Source organism: Schistocerca americana, chromosome 1, assembly GCF_021461395.2.
Source record: "Schistocerca americana isolate TAMUIC-IGC-003095 chromosome 1, iqSchAmer2.1, whole genome shotgun sequence".
NCBI classification, from domain to species: Eukaryota; Metazoa; Arthropoda; class Insecta; order Orthoptera; family Acrididae; genus Schistocerca; species Schistocerca americana.
In genome coordinates, this window is record NC_060119.1 from 476,477,806 (window position 1) to 476,491,042 (window position 13,237).

Genomic DNA, 13,237 nt, shown 5'->3' on the forward strand with positions numbered 1-13,237 from the left:
TGAGAGCAAAAGGTGCCTACAAATCCTGTCGTTGCACCACGCACTGTTCTACGACAATTCACCAAGCAGACGCTCACGCCTTGTTGTGCTGTTTCCTTTGCGGGCAATGAGTGCATCTGCCTTCGACACAGGAAACATTACACGTTTGGCAGCTGTGGGATTGGAACCCACGCCTCCGAAGAGAATGGTGCCTGAAACCAGCGCCTTAGACCGCTCGGCCACGCTACCTACACAACACGCGCGTCACAAGAGCTGCGTCCTACCCCACGAGAACACACCGCAACGGCACAAAAATGAGATGTAAAAAGTGGCAACGGTGGGATTCGAACCCACGCCTCCGAAGAGACTGGTGCCTAAAACCAGCGCCTTAGACCGCTCGGCCACGTTACCGTTGGAGCAGCAGCCGCAAAACGTTTCCTTTGTACTACAAAGATCACTTCGAAATGGAAGTATCTTGGCAATCGCCGTGCCATGTATTTCCACTGCTCTCCCACTGGAAGCGTCTCTTTAGGCCATCCACAGCAAGAAAAAGCCGTGCCCGCCGTGTGGCAGCGACGCCACTTGTCTGTAGCTGTCGCAGTTAAGGAGACAGCGTCAAGAGACGTTTTCGTGCCGTGACCAGGTTTCGAACCTGGGCTTTCCGTAACCACTAAAGTATCGTAGCTGTAACTGTCAGGCGGAGCTAGAATGCTCCATGTATCAAACATATGTGAGCTCAAGGAGGTTACACTTGAAGAAAAAGCGGCAGGTTAACGCGATCACAGCAAAGCCCCCGGCAGCTACGGGACTCGAAACCGCGCCTACAGAGAGACTGGTGCCTGAAACCAGCGCCTTAAAGCGCTCGGCCACGCTACATGCGCTGCTTGGTGCGCCAGTGTTCCTAGCATTTGTACAAACAGTGCACGCCACAGCTTCCTGTTCTGCTGGGACTGGCTGCTCATCCATCGCACTTCAAACAACTGCCCTTTTCGACTACAGAGAGCAGCGGACGTCTGCGCTCTGGGAGGCGACATTACGTGTTGGGGATGAAGTGGTAGGGCAAACTGCGGCCTGCGGAACACGACCGAAAAAGTCAAGAGAGTACTGTCATTTCGAGTACTCGTCATTGCAACGGCAGCAAGGCAAAACTTTCAAAATTGCCGTGACCAGGATTCGAACCTGGGTTATTGCGGCCACAACGCAATGTCCTAACCACTAGACGATCACGGCCACGGACGCGCCCGCGAAAGCAGCTGCCTGTAATGCAAGTGGCGATACACAGCAGAGCCTAGGCCAAGGTGTACGCCACAGCAGTGTGAGACACGGTCTCCATCACATGTATACGAGCAAATGAACGTGCCTGCGCTGTCAGGACACTAACTACAGTGGTTAGCTGCATTCACCTCCGTGGCAATGTCTTGCAGTCCCCCAAGCCTCTTGACTACAGGTATGTGGCTGGATAACAAGTGGATAGACGCTTCATCTCTCTCGCCGTCAGGTGTTGCCGTGAATCATACTTAACGTAGCTTTCTGCACGCGTCAGCGTAGCGTCAGTCGAGCAAAGTCGAGACAAGTCGCATAAGAGGAGCAACAAAAACGCGCGATTCCAGTACCGGGAATCGAACCCGGGCCTCCTGGGTGAGAGCCAGGTATCCTAGCCACTAGACCACACCGGATAACGACGGCAGTGCTCTTTCCAGCGAACGCAGCAGCCACCCACGGTTAACTGACGACAACTGTAAAAAATCCACTCTCTCGCGTTATAGAACGGCGTGCTCCGGACGCATTTCGTGGAGACGGACGCCAGCAATGATGAGAGCAAAAGGTGCCTACAAATCCTGTCGTTGCACCACGCACTGTTCTACGACAATTCACCAAGCAGACGCTCACGCCTTGTTGTGCTGTTTCCTTTGCGGGCAATGAGTGCATCTGCCTTCGACACAGGAAACATTACACGTTTGGCAGCTGTGGGATTGGAACCCACGCCTCCGAAGAGAATGGTGCCTGAAACCAGCGCCTTAGACCGCTCGGCCACGCTACCTACACAACACGCGCGTCACAAGAGCTGCGTCCTACCCCACGAGAACACACCGCAACGGCACAAAAATGAGATGTAAAAAGTGGCAACGGTGGGATTCGAACCCACGCCTCCGAAGAGACTGGTGCCTAAAACCAGCGCCTTAGACCGCTCGGCCACGTTACCGTTGGAGCAGCAGCCGCAAAACGTTTCCTTTGTACTACAAAGATCACTTCGAAATGGAAGTATCTTGGCAATCGCCGTGCCATGTATTTCCACTGCTCTCCCACTGGAAGCGTCTCTTTAGGCCATCCACAGCAAGAAAAAGCCGTGCCCGCCGTGTGGCAGCGACGCCACTTGTCTGTAGCTGTCGCAGTTAAGGAGACAGCGTCAAGAGACGTTTTCGTGCCGTGACCAGGTTTCGAACCTGGGCTTTCCGTAACCACTAAAGTATCGTAGCTGTAACTGTCAGGCGGAGCTAGAATGCTCCATGTATCAAACATATGTGAGCTCAAGGAGGTTACACTTGAAGAAAAAGCGGCAGGTTAACGCGATCACAGCAAAGCCCCCGGCAGCTACGGGACTCGAAACCGCGCCTACAGAGAGACTGGTGCCTGAAACCAGCGCCTTAAAGCGCTCGGCCACGCTACATGCGCTGCTTGGTGCGCCAGTGTTCCTAGCATTTGTACAAACAGTGCACGCCACAGCTTCCTGTTCTGCTGGGACTGGCTGCTCATCCATCGCACTTCAAACAACTGCCCTTTTCGACTACAGAGAGCAGCGGACGTCTGCGCTCTGGGAGGCGACATTACGTGTTGGGGATGAAGTGGTAGGGCAAACTGCGGCCTGCGGAACACGACCGAAAAAGTCAAGAGAGTACTGTCATTTCGAGTACTCGTCATTGCAACGGCAGCAAGGCAAAACTTTCAAAATTGCCGTGACCAGGATTCGAACCTGGGTTATTGCGGCCACAACGCAATGTCCTAACCACTAGACGATCACGGCCACGGACGCGCCCGCGAAAGCAGCTGCCTGTAATGCAAGTGGCGATACACAGCAGAGCCTAGGCCAAGGTGTACGCCACAGCAGTGTGAGACACGGTCTCCATCACATGTATACGAGCAAATGAACGTGCCTGCGCTGTCAGGACACTAACTACAGTGGTTAGCTGCATTCACCTCCGTGGCAATGTCTTGCAGTCCCCCAAGCCTCTTGACTACAGGTATGTGGCTGGATAACAAGTGGATAGACGCTTCATCTCTCTCGCCGTCAGGTGTTGCCGTGAATCATACTTAACGTAGCTTTCTGCACGCGTCAGCGTAGCGTCAGTCGAGCAAAGTCGAGACAAGTCGCATAAGAGGAGCAACAAAAACGCGCGATTCCAGTACCGGGAATCGAACCCGGGCCTCCTGGGTGAGAGCCAGGTATCCTAGCCACTAGACCACACCGGATAACGACGGCAGTGCTCTTTCCAGCGAACGCAGCAGCCACCCACGGTTAACTGACGACAACTGTAAAAAATCCACTCTCTCGCGTTATAGAACGGCGTGCTCCGGACGCATTTCGTGGAGACGGACGCCAGCAATGATGAGAGCAAAAGGTGCCTACAAATCCTGTCGTTGCACCACGCACTGTTCTACGACAATTCACCAAGCAGACGCTCACGCCTTGTTGTGCTGTTTCCTTTGCGGGCAATGAGTGCATCTGCCTTCGACACAGGAAACATTACACGTTTGGCAGCTGTGGGATTGGAACCCACGCCTCCGAAGAGAATGGTGCCTGAAACCAGCGCCTTAGACCGCTCGGCCACGCTACCTACACAACACGCGCGTCACAAGAGCTGCGTCCTACCCCACGAGAACACACCGCAACGGCACAAAAATGAGATGTAAAAAGTGGCAACGGTGGGATTCGAACCCACGCCTCCGAAGAGACTGGTGCCTAAAACCAGCGCCTTAGACCGCTCGGCCACGTTACCGTTGGAGCAGCAGCCGCAAAACGTTTCCTTTGTACTACAAAGATCACTTCGAAATGGAAGTATCTTGGCAATCGCCGTGCCATGTATTTCCACTGCTCTCCCACTGGAAGCGTCTCTTTAGGCCATCCACAGCAAGAAAAAGCCGTGCCCGCCGTGTGGCAGCGACGCCACTTGTCTGTAGCTGTCGCAGTTAAGGAGACAGCGTCAAGAGACGTTTTCGTGCCGTGACCAGGTTTCGAACCTGGGCTTTCCGTAACCACTAAAGTATCGTAGCTGTAACTGTCAGGCGGAGCTAGAATGCTCCATGTATCAAACATATGTGAGCTCAAGGAGGTTACACTTGAAGAAAAAGCGGCAGGTTAACGCGATCACAGCAAAGCCCCCGGCAGCTACGGGACTCGAAACCGCGCCTACAGAGAGACTGGTGCCTGAAACCAGCGCCTTAAAGCGCTCGGCCACGCTACATGCGCTGCTTGGTGCGCCAGTGTTCCTAGCATTTGTACAAACAGTGCACGCCACAGCTTCCTGTTCTGCTGGGACTGGCTGCTCATCCATCGCACTTCAAACAACTGCCCTTTTCGACTACAGAGAGCAGCGGACGTCTGCGCTCTGGGAGGCGACATTACGTGTTGGGGATGAAGTGGTAGGGCAAACTGCGGCCTGCGGAACACGACCGAAAAAGTCAAGAGAGTACTGTCATTTCGAGTACTCGTCATTGCAACGGCAGCAAGGCAAAACTTTCAAAATTGCCGTGACCAGGATTCGAACCTGGGTTATTGCGGCCACAACGCAATGTCCTAACCACTAGACGATCACGGCCACGGACGCGCCCGCGAAAGCAGCTGCCTGTAATGCAAGTGGCGATACACAGCAGAGCCTAGGCCAAGGTGTACGCCACAGCAGTGTGAGACACGGTCTCCATCACATGTATACGAGCAAATGAACGTGCCTGCGCTGTCAGGACACTAACTACAGTGGTTAGCTGCATTCACCTCCGTGGCAATGTCTTGCAGTCCCCCAAGCCTCTTGACTACAGGTATGTGGCTGGATAACAAGTGGATAGACGCTTCATCTCTCTCGCCGTCAGGTGTTGCCGTGAATCATACTTAAGGTAGCTTTCTGCACGCGTCAGCGTAGCGTCAGTCGAGCAAAGTCGAGACAAGTCGCATAAGAGGAGCAACAAAAACGCGCGATTCCGGTACCGGGAATCGAACCCGGGCCTCCTGGGTGAGAGCCAGGTATCCTAGCCACTTTTTTTTATTTTTTTTTTGTGGGCCTCCCATCTCCCCATACAGCCCATCCATTCGCTCACCTTTTTTGCCTTCTTCGGCTAGCTTCGGTGCTATACTCTTGTGATGCTATTTCACTGTGCATATTTTGAAATGTATAGTTGTTGTATTTTGATTCCTTTTTGTTTGAAGTGATATTGAAAAAAAAAAATATTTTTTTTTATCGTTGTTTTTGTTTTATTTTTGTTTTTTTTGTTGTTTTTTTTGTTTGTTCTTTTTTTTATTTTTGTTTCTGTTAATATTGTTTATTTGATTTTACTGCATGCGGAGTTGCAGGGTGCCGACGTCATTCAAAGCTCGTCTTCTCGAAAGTTTGTTATGCCTTTGGCTTCCCCAAGCGATGGCTTGGACTAGTCTGATATATTCCATTTTTGCTGTGTGGTTTCCCAAGTCTCCTTCTCTTAGCTCCGAACGACTCAGCCGCCAAAAACTGCGCTCGGCATACGAATGTGGAAAAGAGAATTGATGAAATCCATGTTGCCGCGGAATGATTTGAAGAAGAAGGAAAGAAAAAATTGAAGAAATAAATCCTGTTTCATCTTCCCTCGTCGACGTCAAATAAATAAAGAAGCAAGTAATGTTCGCAGGTGAGTGAAACGGATACATCTTCCATGTAAGTTTGCAAACATAAAACATAAACGGAAAACCCAGTGGACACCACGTCCAAACGAATGGTCAGCTTCACCATCCATGTTGGGAGAATGTAAATCAAATTCCTGCTGAATTAACGGAGACGAAGGGCTAGGTTAAACAAGACATTTAACACACCAAGCATGAACATTCCCAATCAGTGACTACTGCAGACACCATGAGTGTCGACTTTGTTCCTTTTCTTCTTTTTCGTTGTTTCATTGTTTTCGTTGAACATATTTGGTTTTTTTTTTGTTTTTTATTTGTAATTTATTTATTGAGATTTTTATTTATGTTTGATAAGGTGGATGTATACGTGGCCGTGGAAGAAACCTTACTGAATTCGTTTACAGGGTCGTGATTTGGAGTGCTAAGATATAATTTGCAAACTTTTGCCTATGTTTGACATCCTGCATTAGCAACTGTGCCTGTGTGGCGAGGTAGAATCTGTAGTCCAGGTATGAACGCCCCTCCTGGGCGCCAAGTAAGTAACATAGGGTGTGTCCAGCCAACCACGTCCAGGTGTTTGCCTTGGTTGTGGGGTAGTACGCGTCGTCGGGTTGGAGCACGGACGTAAGAGAGATGTGCCGTCGTGCCGTGCGGCAGATCAAAGCCATGGTCATTCTACACCATTCCCAAATAAGACTGTTCGCACCAAGCCACTAGACCACACCGGATAACGACGGCAGTGCTCTTTCCAGCGAACGCAGCAGCCACCCACGGTTAACTGACGACAACTGTAAAAAATCCACTCTCTCGCGTTATAGAACGGCGTGCTCCGGACGCATTTCGTGGAGACGGACGCCAGCAATGATGAGAGCAAAAGGTGCCTACAAATCCTGTCGTTGCACCACGCACTGTTCTACGACAATTCACCAAGCAGACGCTCACGCCTTGTTGTGCTGTTTCCTTTGCGGGCAATGAGTGCATCTGCCTTCGACACAGGAAACATTACACGTTTGGCAGCTGTGGGATTGGAACCCACGCCTCCGAAGAGAATGGTGCCTGAAACCAGCGCCTTAGACCGCTCGGCCACGCTACCTACACAACACGCGCGTCACAAGAGCTGCGTCCTACCCCACGAGAACACACCGCAACGGCACAAAAATGAGATGTAAAAAGTGGCAACGGTGGGATTCGAACCCACGCCTCCGAAGAGACTGGTGCCTAAAACCAGCGCCTTAGACCGCTCGGCCACGTTACCGTTGGAGCAGCAGCCGCAAAACGTTTCCTTTGTACTACAAAGATCACTTCGAAATGGAAGTATCTTGGCAATCGCCGTGCCATGTATTTCCACTGCTCTCCCACTGGAAGCGTCTCTTTAGGCCATCCACAGCAAGAAAAAGCCGTGCCCGCCGTGTGGCAGCGACGCCACTTGTCTGTAGCTGTCGCAGTTAAGGAGACAGCGTCAAGAGACGTTTTCGTGCCGTGACCAGGTTTCGAACCTGGGCTTTCCGTAACCACTAAAGTATCGTAGCTGTAACTGTCAGGCGGAGCTAGAATGCTCCATGTATCAAACATATGTGAGCTCAAGGAGGTTACACTTGAAGAAAAAGCGGCAGGTTAACGCGATCACAGCAAAGCCCCCGGCAGCTACGGGACTCGAAACCGCGCCTACAGAGAGACTGGTGCCTGAAACCAGCGCCTTAAAGCGCTCGGCCACGCTACATGCGCTGCTTGGTGCGCCAGTGTTCCTAGCATTTGTACAAACAGTGCACGCCACAGCTTCCTGTTCTGCTGGGACTGGCTGCTCATCCATCGCACTTCAAACAACTGCCCTTTTCGACTACAGAGAGCAGCGGACGTCTGCGCTCTGGGAGGCGACATTACGTGTTGGGGATGAAGTGGTAGGGCAAACTGCGGCCTGCGGAACACGACCGAAAAAGTCAAGAGAGTACTGTCATTTCGAGTACTCGTCATTGCAACGGCAGCAAGGCAAAACTTTCAAAATTGCCGTGACCAGGATTCGAACCTGGGTTATTGCGGCCACAACGCAATGTCCTAACCACTAGACGATCACGGCCACGGACGCGCCCGCGAAAGCAGCTGCCTGTAATGCAAGTGGCGATACACAGCAGAGCCTAGGCCAAGGTGTACGCCACAGCAGTGTGAGACACGGTCTCCATCACATGTATACGAGCAAATGAACGTGCCTGCGCTGTCAGGACACTAACTACAGTGGTTAGCTGCATTCACCTCCGTGGCAATGTCTTGCAGTCCCCCAAGCCTCTTGACTACAGGTATGTGGCTGGATAACAAGTGGATAGACGCTTCATCTCTCTCGCCGTCAGGTGTTGCCGTGAATCATACTTAACGTAGCTTTCTGCACGCGTCAGCGTAGCGTCAGTCGAGCAAAGTCGAGACAAGTCGCATAAGAGGAGCAACAAAAACGCGCGATTCCAGTACCGGGAATCGAACCCGGGCCTCCTGGGTGAGAGCCAGGTATCCTAGCCACTAGACCACACCGGATAACGACGGCAGTGCTCTTTCCAGCGAACGCAGCAGCCACCCACGGTTAACTGACGACAACTGTAAAAAATCCACTCTCTCGCGTTATAGAACGGCGTGCTCCGGACGCATTTCGTGGAGACGGACGCCAGCAATGATGAGAGCAAAAGGTGCCTACAAATCCTGTCGTTGCACCACGCACTGTTCTACGACAATTCACCAAGCAGACGCTCACGCCTTGTTGTGCTGTTTCCTTTGCGGGCAATGAGTGCATCTGCCTTCGACACAGGAAACATTACACGTTTGGCAGCTGTGGGATTGGAACCCACGCCTCCGAAGAGAATGGTGCCTGAAACCAGCGCCTTAGACCGCTCGGCCACGCTACCTACACAACACGCGCGTCACAAGAGCTGCGTCCTACCCCACGAGAACACACCGCAACGGCACAAAAATGAGATGTAAAAAGTGGCAACGGTGGGATTCGAACCCACGCCTCCGAAGAGACTGGTGCCTAAAACCAGCGCCTTAGACCGCTCGGCCACGTTACCGTTGGAGCAGCAGCCGCAAAACGTTTCCTTTGTACTACAAAGATCACTTCGAAATGGAAGTATCTTGGCAATCGCCGTGCCATGTATTTCCACTGCTCTCCCACTGGAAGCGTCTCTTTAGGCCATCCACAGCAAGAAAAAGCCGTGCCCGCCGTGTGGCAGCGACGCCACTTGTCTGTAGCTGTCGCAGTTAAGGAGACAGCGTCAAGAGACGTTTTCGTGCCGTGACCAGGTTTCGAACCTGGGCTTTCCGTAACCACTAAAGTATCGTAGCTGTAACTGTCAGGCGGAGCTAGAATGCTCCATGTATCAAACATATGTGAGCTCAAGGAGGTTACACTTGAAGAAAAAGCGGCAGGTTAACGCGATCACAGCAAAGCCCCCGGCAGCTACGGGACTCGAAACCGCGCCTACAGAGAGACTGGTGCCTGAAACCAGCGCCTTAAAGCGCTCGGCCACGCTACATGCGCTGCTTGGTGCGCCAGTGTTCCTAGCATTTGTACAAACAGTGCACGCCACAGCTTCCTGTTCTGCTGGGACTGGCTGCTCATCCATCGCACTTCAAACAACTGCCCTTTTCGACTACAGAGAGCAGCGGACGTCTGCGCTCTGGGAGGCGACATTACGTGTTGGGGATGAAGTGGTAGGGCAAACTGCGGCCTGCGGAACACGACCGAAAAAGTCAAGAGAGTACTGTCATTTCGAGTACTCGTCATTGCAACGGCAGCAAGGCAAAACTTTCAAAATTGCCGTGACCAGGATTCGAACCTGGGTTATTGCGGCCACAACGCAATGTCCTAACCACTAGACGATCACGGCCACGGACGCGCCCGCGAAAGCAGCTGCCTGTAATGCAAGTGGCGATACACAGCAGAGCCTAGGCCAAGGTGTACGCCACAGCAGTGTGAGACACGGTCTCCATCACATGTATACGAGCAAATGAACGTGCCTGCGCTGTCAGGACACTAACTACAGTGGTTAGCTGCATTCACCTCCGTGGCAATGTCTTGCAGTCCCCCAAGCCTCTTGACTACAGGTATGTGGCTGGATAACAAGTGGATAGACGCTTCATCTCTCTCGCCGTCAGGTGTTGCCGTGAATCATACTTAACGTAGCTTTCTGCACGCGTCAGCGTAGCGTCAGTCGAGCAAAGTCGAGACAAGTCGCATAAGAGGAGCAACAAAAACGCGCGATTCCAGTACCGGGAATCGAACCCGGGCCTCCTGGGTGAGAGCCAGGTATCCTAGCCACTAGACCACACCGGATAACGACGGCAGTGCTCTTTCCAGCGAACGCAGCAGCCACCCACGGTTAACTGACGACAACTGTAAAAAATCCACTCTCTCGCGTTATAGAACGGCGTGCTCCGGACGCATTTCGTGGAGACGGACGCCAGCAATGATGAGAGCAAAAGGTGCCTACAAATCCTGTCGTTGCACCACGCACTGTTCTACGACAATTCACCAAGCAGACGCTCACGCCTTGTTGTGCTGTTTCCTTTGCGGGCAATGAGTGCATCTGCCTTCGACACAGGAAACATTACACGTTTGGCAGCTGTGGGATTGGAACCCACGCCTCCGAAGAGAATGGTGCCTGAAACCAGCGCCTTAGACCGCTCGGCCACGCTACCTACACAACACGCGCGTCACAAGAGCTGCGTCCTACCCCACGAGAACACACCGCAACGGCACAAAAATGAGATGTAAAAAGTGGCAACGGTGGGATTCGAACCCACGCCTCCGAAGAGACTGGTGCCTAAAACCAGCGCCTTAGACCGCTCGGCCACGTTACCGTTGGAGCAGCAGCCGCAAAACGTTTCCTTTGTACTACAAAGATCACTTCGAAATGGAAGTATCTTGGCAATCGCCGTGCCATGTATTTCCACTGCTCTCCCACTGGAAGCGTCTCTTTAGGCCATCCACAGCAAGAAAAAGCCGTGCCCGCCGTGTGGCAGCGACGCCACTTGTCTGTAGCTGTCGCAGTTAAGGAGACAGCGTCAAGAGACGTTTTCGTGCCGTGACCAGGTTTCGAACCTGGGCTTTCCGTAACCACTAAAGTATCGTAGCTGTAACTGTCAGGCGGAGCTAGAATGCTCCATGTATCAAACATATGTGAGCTCAAGGAGGTTACACTTGAAGAAAAAGCGGCAGGTTAACGCGATCACAGCAAAGCCCCCGGCAGCTACGGGACTCGAAACCGCGCCTACAGAGAGACTGGTGCCTGAAACCAGCGCCTTAAAGCGCTCGGCCACGCTACATGCGCTGCTTGGTGCGCCAGTGTTCCTAGCATTTGTACAAACAGTGCACGCCACAGCTTCCTGTTCTGCTGGGACTGGCTGCTCATCCATCGCACTTCAAACAACTGCCCTTTTCGACTACAGAGAGCAGCGGACGTCTGCGCTCTGGGAGGCGACATTACGTGTTGGGGATGAAGTGGTAGGGCAAACTGCGGCCTGCGGAACACGACCGAAAAAGTCAAGAGAGTACTGTCATTTCGAGTACTCGTCATTGCAACGGCAGCAAGGCAAAACTTTCAAAATTGCCGTGACCAGGATTCGAACCTGGGTTATTGCGGCCACAACGCAATGTCCTAACCACTAGACGATCACGGCCACGGACGCGCCCGCGAAAGCAGCTGCCTGTAATGCAAGTGGCGATACACAGCAGAGCCTAGGCCAAGGTGTACGCCACAGCAGTGTGAGACACGGTCTCCATCACATGTATACGAGCAAATGAACGTGCCTGCGCTGTCAGGACACTAACTACAGTGGTTAGCTGCATTCACCTCCGTGGCAATGTCTTGCAGTCCCCCAAGCCTCTTGACTACAGGTATGTGGCTGGATAACAAGTGGATAGACGCTTCATCTCTCTCGCCGTCAGGTGTTGCCGTGAATCATACTTAACGTAGCTTTGTGCACGCGTCAGCGTAGCGTCAGTCGAGCAAAGTCGAGACAAGTCGCATAAGAGGAGCAACAAAAACGCGCGATTCCGGTACCGGGAATCGAACCCGGGCCTCCTGGGTGAGAGCCAGGTATCCTAGCCACTTTTTTTTATTTTTTTTTTTGTGGGCCTCCCATCTCCCCATACAGCCCATCCATTCGCTCACCTTTTTTGCCTTCTTCGGCTAGCTTCGGTGCTATACTCTTGTGATGCTATTTCACTGTGCATATTTTGAAATGTATAGTTGTTGTATTTTGATTCCTTTTTGTTTGAAGTGATATTGAAAAAAAAAAATATTTTTTTTTATCGTTGTTTTTGTTTTATTTTTGTTTTTTTTGTTGTTTTTTTTTGTTTGTTCTTTTTTTTATTTTTGTTTCTGTTAATATTGTTTATTTGATTTTACTGCATGCGGAGTTGCAGGGTGCCGACGTCATTCAAAGCTCGTCTTCTCGAAAGTTTGTTATGCCTTTGGCTTCCCCAAGCGATGGCTTGGACTAGTCTGATATATTCCATTTTTGCTGTGTGGTTTCCCAAGTCTCCTTCTCTTAGCTCCGAACGACTCAGCCGCCAAAAACTGCGCTCGGCATACGAATGTGGAAAAGAGAATTGATGAAATCCATGTTGCCGCGGAATGATTTGAAGAAGAAGGAAAGAAAAAATTGAAGAAATAAATCCTGTTTCATCTTCCCTCGTCGACGTCAAATAAATAAAGAAGCAAGTAATGTTCGCAGGTGAGTGAAACGGATACATCTTCCATGTAAGTTTGCAAACATAAAACATAAACGGAAAACCCAGTGGACACCACGTCCAAACGAATGGTCAGCTTCACCATCCATGTTGGGAGAATGTAAATCAAATTCCTGCTGAATTAACGGAGACGAAGGGCTAGGTTAAACAAGACATTTAACACACCAAGCATGAACATTCCCAATCAGTGACTACTGCAGACACCATGAGTGTCGACTTTGTTCCTTTTCTTCTTTTTCGTTGTTTCATTGTTTTCGTTGAACATATTTGGTTTTTTTTTTGTTTTTTATTTGTAATTTATTTATTGAGATTTTTATTTATGTTTGATAAGGTGGATGTATACGTGGCCGTGGAAGAAACCTTACTGAATTCGTTTACAGGGTCGTGATTTGGAGTGCTAAGATATAATTTGCAAACTTTTGCCTATGTTTGACATCCTGCATTAGCAACTGTGCCTGTGTGGCGAGGTAGAATCTGTAGTCCAGGTATGAACGCCCCTCCTGGGCGCCAAGTAAGTAACATAGGGTGTGTCCAGCCAACCACGTCCAGGTGTTTGCCTTGGTTGTGGGGTAGTACGCGTCGTCGGGTTGGAGCACGGACGTAAGAGAGATGTGCCGTCGTGCCGTGCGGCAGATCAAAGCCATGGTCATTCTACACCATTC

The 13,237-nt window shown here is 51.3% G+C and overlaps 16 non-coding genes across 16 annotated transcripts; all 16 read right to left on the bottom strand.

Moving 5' to 3' along the window:
* Positions 1 to 308: 308 nt before the first annotated feature.
* On the bottom strand, positions 309 to 390 carry Trnal-uag. Its single transcript has one exon. It is a non-coding gene; the product is annotated as a tRNA-Leu (tRNA).
* Positions 391 to 1,137: 747 nt separating this feature from the next.
* Positions 1,138 to 1,209, bottom strand: Trnah-gug. Its single transcript has one exon. It is a non-coding gene; the product is annotated as a tRNA-His (tRNA).
* Positions 1,210 to 1,583: 374 nt separating this feature from the next.
* On the bottom strand, positions 1,584 to 1,655 carry Trnae-cuc. The gene has a single exon. It is a non-coding gene; the product is annotated as a tRNA-Glu (tRNA).
* A 445-nt stretch (positions 1,656 to 2,100) lies between these two features.
* On the bottom strand, positions 2,101 to 2,182 carry Trnal-uag. The gene has a single exon. It is a non-coding gene; the product is annotated as a tRNA-Leu (tRNA).
* A 747-nt stretch (positions 2,183 to 2,929) lies between these two features.
* On the bottom strand, positions 2,930 to 3,001 carry Trnah-gug. The gene has a single exon. It is a non-coding gene; the product is annotated as a tRNA-His (tRNA).
* A 374-nt stretch (positions 3,002 to 3,375) lies between these two features.
* On the bottom strand, positions 3,376 to 3,447 carry Trnae-cuc. Its single transcript has one exon. It is a non-coding gene; the product is annotated as a tRNA-Glu (tRNA).
* A 445-nt stretch (positions 3,448 to 3,892) lies between these two features.
* On the bottom strand, positions 3,893 to 3,974 carry Trnal-uag. The gene has a single exon. It is a non-coding gene; the product is annotated as a tRNA-Leu (tRNA).
* Positions 3,975 to 4,721: 747 nt separating this feature from the next.
* On the bottom strand, positions 4,722 to 4,793 carry Trnah-gug. The gene has a single exon. It is a non-coding gene; the product is annotated as a tRNA-His (tRNA).
* A 2,222-nt stretch (positions 4,794 to 7,015) lies between these two features.
* On the bottom strand, positions 7,016 to 7,097 carry Trnal-uag. Its single transcript has one exon. It is a non-coding gene; the product is annotated as a tRNA-Leu (tRNA).
* Positions 7,098 to 7,844: 747 nt separating this feature from the next.
* On the bottom strand, positions 7,845 to 7,916 carry Trnah-gug. Its single transcript has one exon. It is a non-coding gene; the product is annotated as a tRNA-His (tRNA).
* Positions 7,917 to 8,290: 374 nt separating this feature from the next.
* Trnae-cuc lies at positions 8,291 to 8,362 on the bottom strand. The gene has a single exon. It is a non-coding gene; the product is annotated as a tRNA-Glu (tRNA).
* A 445-nt stretch (positions 8,363 to 8,807) lies between these two features.
* On the bottom strand, positions 8,808 to 8,889 carry Trnal-uag. Its single transcript has one exon. It is a non-coding gene; the product is annotated as a tRNA-Leu (tRNA).
* Positions 8,890 to 9,636: 747 nt separating this feature from the next.
* Positions 9,637 to 9,708, bottom strand: Trnah-gug. The gene has a single exon. It is a non-coding gene; the product is annotated as a tRNA-His (tRNA).
* Positions 9,709 to 10,082: 374 nt separating this feature from the next.
* On the bottom strand, positions 10,083 to 10,154 carry Trnae-cuc. The gene has a single exon. It is a non-coding gene; the product is annotated as a tRNA-Glu (tRNA).
* A 445-nt stretch (positions 10,155 to 10,599) lies between these two features.
* Trnal-uag lies at positions 10,600 to 10,681 on the bottom strand. Its single transcript has one exon. It is a non-coding gene; the product is annotated as a tRNA-Leu (tRNA).
* A 747-nt stretch (positions 10,682 to 11,428) lies between these two features.
* On the bottom strand, positions 11,429 to 11,500 carry Trnah-gug. The gene has a single exon. It is a non-coding gene; the product is annotated as a tRNA-His (tRNA).
* Positions 11,501 to 13,237: the final 1,737 nt, after the last annotated feature.